The 6,000-nt window shown below is 37.5% G+C and overlaps 1 protein-coding gene across 5 annotated transcripts in view; it reads right to left on the bottom strand.

Moving 5' to 3' along the window:
* Window positions 1-6,000, bottom strand: part of RNF182 (ring finger protein 182) — a 56,265-nt gene that overhangs the window by 13,971 nt on the left and 36,294 nt on the right. For 2 of the 5 annotated variants that reach the window (XM_011967912.1, XM_011967916.1), the window contains exon 1: window positions 5,051-5,135. The exons of the other annotated variants lie outside the window; for them this stretch is intronic. The gene's annotated coding sequence lies outside the window, so the exon portion shown is untranslated. Of the gene's footprint in view, window positions 1-5,050; window positions 5,136-6,000 lie in introns of those variants that run through there. 5 annotated transcript variants of the gene reach the window in all.

Here is a 6,000-nt window from a genome sequence, read left to right as displayed (position 1 = left end):
GAGATTACAGGTGTGTGCCACCATGCTTAGCTAATTTTTGTATTTTTAGTAGAGACACGGTTTTGTCATGTCGTCCAGGCTGGTCTCAAACTCCTGTACTCAAGCAATCCACCCACCTTGGCTTCCCAAAGTGCTGGGATTACAGTTATGAGCCACCATGCCTGACCTGGGTTTTGGTTTTTAACTCAGTCTGACAATTTTTCCATTAAAATATTTAATGAATTATAAAAATTTGTGAATTTTCCAAGTTCATTCACATTTAATGTAAAGGCTGTCATGTATTAACTCATTCTTTCCTTCTCACTTGATTTATTTGATTCAATTCCAAATATTTCCCTCCTGTCATCTTCCTTCACCTCAAGGTATGTGTTTCTGGTTAACTTTTGGTTCAGTTACTTTTTGTTTTGTATTATTATTTTTGTCAGAAAACAAGTGATATTTCTGAATGCTTACATAGTAACAAATTTCCTCCTGACAGGGAAATGTATGGGATTTTCCGGCTGCTGTCTTTTTCTCTCTGAAACCAACCCAATAGTCCTATAGACTAATCTTTTTTATAAACATAGATTGCCCTTTCTTATCTTAAAGCTTAAAACTTATATTTGTTTAATCTGAGCTCCTTCCTCAGGAGAGGACTTTCATGCCTCTCAAAAAAAGTATCAAAGAATTGAAACTCACCAGATCACCACACCAGATGAGGGGCCCCTCACTGATCATGATTGCTTCCTTGCCCCTCTCTAGTTCCTGTTTTCTTACACATTGTTATATTTCTTCCCTGCTATATAAACCCCTGGTTTTAGTCTTCAGAGAGATGGATTTGAGAAGGACCTCCCATCTCCTCAGCCACAGCACCCAATTAAAGCCTTCTTCCTTGGCAATACTCATTGTCTCGTGATTGGCTTTCTGTGCGGTGAGCAAGTAGGGCCTAGACCAAACCCTTGGTATTTTGGTAACATCTCCATGGCCTGCAGAAATTGCTATCTCTAGTTTTCTGTGTCACAGATGAGAAATCTGCTGCTAGTCTGATACTTCTTCATGGTAAGTAATTTGCTCTGTCTAGAAGCTTCTAAGATTTTGCCTCTTATTCTTAATATATAGTTCAAGAACTTTTCCAATAAATCCAGAGTGTCTTTTTTCATAAATTTTACCTGGAACTTAATAGGCCACTTGAATTTACAGACTCAAGTGCTGATTTTTAAGCTCAAAAAATTTGTTCCTTATATTTATTTAATTATTGCCTTTCCTCCATCTGTTCCTTTTTCTCTTTCTGGCTCTCTCCTGTTACTCACATGTTATATTTCCTGGATCTATTTTCTTTTGTGGTTTCCATTCCTTTATATTTTCGTTCTATACTTTCATATTCTTCTACTTGACCAACTAGGCTGCCAATTCAAGCCCCAGGAATGATCATTATCACCTTCAGTTCATTTACTAAAATGTTTGATGGGGAAATCATACATTTCATCTCTAGAAAGTCTTCTTGTGCTGCATCTGCATCTCCTTATGTGCTCTTTCTATTTTTTGTCAGGTTGTCATCTGTCTCTGGCTGCCGCTCCATCTCATTCAGCGTGAGTTGTCTTTTCTCATAGACTGTCTTCCCTTTGGCTGCAGTGCCAATATTTTTCTTTGTTATATCACTGGGGTTCAGGTCTGATTGTTGAAGGACTCGTGGAACTGAAGTTCTATGAGTAGGGGAAACACAACGATCTCTTCTCCTGCGATCTAGCAGTGTGACAGGTGGGCTGCCAGGACCCTTCCAAGGCCTCCTGCTCCAAAGGACGCCCCCAACTACTGATTTTTCTCCTTGGTCTCTTGTGGAACACACACACCATGGGGTGAGGGCAAGTTTCAGTTTTCTTCCCAGGATTCTCCATCCTCTGTAGGTCAAGCTCATCACAGTATCCAATGCATCCTGATCTTCTGGTGGGACTCATCCAACGGATGCCAGCCCTCGGTACCAGCCAAGCCTAGAAGGGAATCCCCCATCTGCTCCCCACTCCCCTACCCTCAGCTTTCACAAAGCTTGGGGTTTCACTTGCACTCAGGGGTCTGCTGGCTCCAGAAGTAGTTGGGATCAGGAAAGGCAGACAGAGTAGAATTGAGAGAGCAAGATAGCAAGCCACTTTAGCTTATTATCTTTCAAGAATCCTTGCCAACTATAATTCCTGGAGTTTTTCCCAAATAGTTACCTAGATGGAAAAATGGAAATTTGTGATAAAAGTTTAATTTGGGGAGAACACTGGCAATACTAATCATGTTCAGTGACTATTACATAAAGATATATACCAAACTGATACTCATCCCTAAGTTAACTGTTTTTGAAATTCACTTTTTAGAATTCTCCTTTTTGCACATTATTTTGTTTTACTTCCTCTATAGTAAACTGTCTCATTCTAAGAATCTATAAACTGGACACTCAATGGCATGAGAATCATTTTCCTTTGCCTTTGGCTATCTTTCTTAAGTAATGCCTTTCAAGTTCTACCTTTTAATTCAAAGAGCTATATTGCTATATACTAGTTAGATAATAATTCTTTTTTTTACATTTTAAAAACATTTGTGTTTTTTTAACTGAAATTGTCTTGAGTCTTTGCTGTTTGGATCTTGAACTGTTTTTGGGTCTTCTTCCCCACTTTTTCATGATACTATCCTTCTATTTCAATTTTTAAAATTTATTAGTAGACCATCTCCCCTAAATACTCTTTGCCCTAGCCCCTATCATGTGTGGCAACTTGTCTGCAAATATGGCTGCAATAATTCTCCACAGACCTGTACAAACACTTTCTACAATGTGACCTTCTTTTCATCAGATCAACAGGTAATCTGTTTTTCCCCACCCCTTAAATCTTGGCCTTGTGACTTGCTTTGACCAACATTAAGAGTTTGAAGCAAATTTGTGACCTCAGGGTGTCTTGAAGCTTTTGCTTTGCTCTCCTGGAATTCTGAGACCACCATCGAAGAAGCCCAGGCTAGCCTCTCCAAAGATGAGAAACCACAGAGAGAAAGGCCGAGACAAAAGCCAGCACCAAATCCAGTCATGTGACACCATTAGAGACCATCCAGCCTCAACTAACCACCAGGGACAACACCCATTTGAATGGGTGTCACCATGAAAGAACAGCTGAAGAATGTGCCCCACTGAGCCCAGTAGAAAATGCTGAGCCACAGACTCATGAACCAATAAAATGGTTGTTGTTTCCAGCCACTAGTTTTGAGGTGCTTTTGTAACAATAGATAAGCAAAATAGCATGCTAAACTATTTATTTCCAAACTAATCCAAAGCCAATCTCTGCCCAAAGAAATTATTTCCCTCATTTATCAATGAGTGTCATGCCTACCTAGAAGACTCTTTTATGAACTTTGAAGCTGTCCAATCCATACATCTTGCAAGTTTTGTCAGTCAAAATACAGTTTCTATGTATTCTTCCATGCATAAACTTCAATAATTTGTATTATAATAACTTCTACTAATTCGAGTCTTTTTAAAAAGCTCAAAAATTTTAGAAACACTGCATAAGCTCTACTACAGTAAGTGGAAATTATAATTCCCACTTAATAGGTATATGAACATCCATTGAAGTTAAGTACCTTTCCTAAGATTACATGAGAAGTCAGGACAAAAAAAGTCAAAATAAGTAGAGCTCAAAACAAACAAAACAAAACAAAACAAAACAGAGCTGTCACTGTGATCCTATTATTTGTCTATCCAGGGCTCTATGCTGTGTATTACTCCACTGTCCATATGAATTAATTGTATAGGTCTTAGGGTGAGTTGAGTTTCTTCAAAATATTTCATATACAGTTTCATGTAGCCTGAATTATTCTTATAGAATCCATCAACCATTTTAATTTGGCATCAACAGGAGATATATTTTTCCCCTTATGAAAAGACAACTTTCAAATTTCAACTCTCATTTCCAAAAATACTTCTCCCATCCTGGAAAATAAATGTTGTAAACATTGCTCTCTAGATGATGAGAAAATATATTTTAAATGGCTCTGTAACAAGAAAACTGATACAAGTTAAGGTATTGCCATTTTCATTAACTATGGTTTTGTTTTTATAAATGGTGCTAAATACCTGCTTCTATGTTCAATCTATTTTTGTGCAAAATGGAGAATCACTCTTCAAACACTTTGACTTCTTGATCATCAGTTTTTATGACGTCTTAAATTCTTTGAGTAATAACTCTGTCTTCAAAAACATATGAGAGATTCTGGCACTTGTAGCATCATTTTTCTTTGTGACTATCAAGGCAGAACATTGGTTTTTACGCTCAGCTATTGATAAAGTACACACGCTTGCCATCTCTCTGACACCCAATTGCTCATTCACAAAACCTGATGTTCCTAACCTCATTATTTATGGAGCTTGAGTCTCAAATTAAGCTTAAACCACACATGTGGCATCTACTTCCAAGGAAGTCCAGTTTTTCCACCTAGAGATTCAGAAGCTGGATTCTAGTTAGAGCTTGAAAGACCCGCATTACTGTTAATAATTACTAACAATAATATGCTGGTCTCAGTCCCAATTATCACAGTTATGCCTTAGGGAACATTAATAATAGTTGAACTTTGTAGAGATTATGGTCTCAGAATTAAGGGTTTTAGTACACCTTTCATTAAAAACAATCCTTCTCACTATAATAAAAGTCTCCAAAACTCAAAAACCTAAAAAGAAGAGGCTCAACAAATGCCAAGCTCTCGTTCTGGAAGGACCATCAGCTGACTCGAGAAGAATTTAACCCACAATACTCATAACCCCTAATGGCGGTTTGGCAGCATAAGGAGCAATTCCAGAAAGCCTCCCTCGACAATTAAAACTCTTACCTCCCCCCTCTCCAAGAACAAGCAATTTAATTTGATGGAGAGTCATAATCTATTTATTAGGACACAGCCAAGTTAATAATCTAGCAATCTAAGTTATTAATTTTGGAAGAGAGGCCACTATTTTTATATATGGAGTTGTGATTTATGCTGTGCTGTTTGCCAGCAGTTTTAAACGAATAAATGTTCAGGAATAAGAGAGAAAAAAACAGGTACTCCGCACCCTATATTTAGGTATCCACATCTGCTTTCTTCTTCAAGACTCTGGAAGTGCAGCCAGGAGCATGACCATCCCTTGCAGGCAGTCTACAATGGAAGCACATAGCATCTAGAGTCAGGAGACCGAGATTTGGGACCTGGCTCTGACACTGCGATCTTAGACTAAAAGATAACACCTGCCTCACAAAGTGGTTGTGAGGATTCAATGAAATCATTTAGGTGTAAATATTTTACATACATAAGCACTATATGGATGCGAGTAGAAATTTAGAAATAATGGATCCAATGATATGGTACTTCAGCATTCTAAATTGGTAGTGGATAGAATATGCATTGAACACAGTATCAGAAGGTACACAGGTTTTCTGTCTATAGATAGAGCAGGTAATAAGTAAAGCAAGCAAAGCACAATTTATCAATGTTGTAATAACTTCCACTACCTGATGAATGGAGAGGGAAATGTCATTATTTCTCTTTTGTTTATACTATCTATATGGAACACTAACAAATAACACATAAAGCTCGTAAGTTTAGATTTTTTGCTTAGTACCTTACTCTTTATTTGGAAGAGGCAAAGATATAAGATCATGGTTAATAAGAATATGGCCGGAAAATTACGTTATTAAGAATGACTGAATCCTGTTCCATTAGACTAATTTCTTTCCTATTAATTTCTTCCTTCATAATTTCCTTTGGCCAAAGTTTAATAAAACTCTCTAACCTTATCAAGAAAAACTAAAATGTCTAAAGAAATTAGCATAGATTACATGTACCATTTCTACAATTTCAAACTTAAGTAGATTATTTTGATGCCTATTTCACTAAATGGAACTAATAGTGTATATAACATGCACGCATGCGCGCGCGCACACACACACTCTCTCTCTCTCTCCCTCCGTCAAAAAAAGTGCATAATACTCCCAAAGCCATGGCTGAAAATCACCAACTGTCCTT

The sequence above is a fragment of the Mandrillus leucophaeus genome, unplaced genomic scaffold, assembly GCF_000951045.1.
Source record: "Mandrillus leucophaeus isolate KB7577 unplaced genomic scaffold, Mleu.le_1.0 Scaffold82, whole genome shotgun sequence".
Lineage (NCBI taxonomy): Eukaryota > Metazoa > Chordata > Mammalia > Primates > Cercopithecidae > Mandrillus > Mandrillus leucophaeus.
The sequence above is the reverse complement of the archived record's forward strand: the minus strand, read 5'-3'. Positions and strand labels throughout refer to the sequence as shown.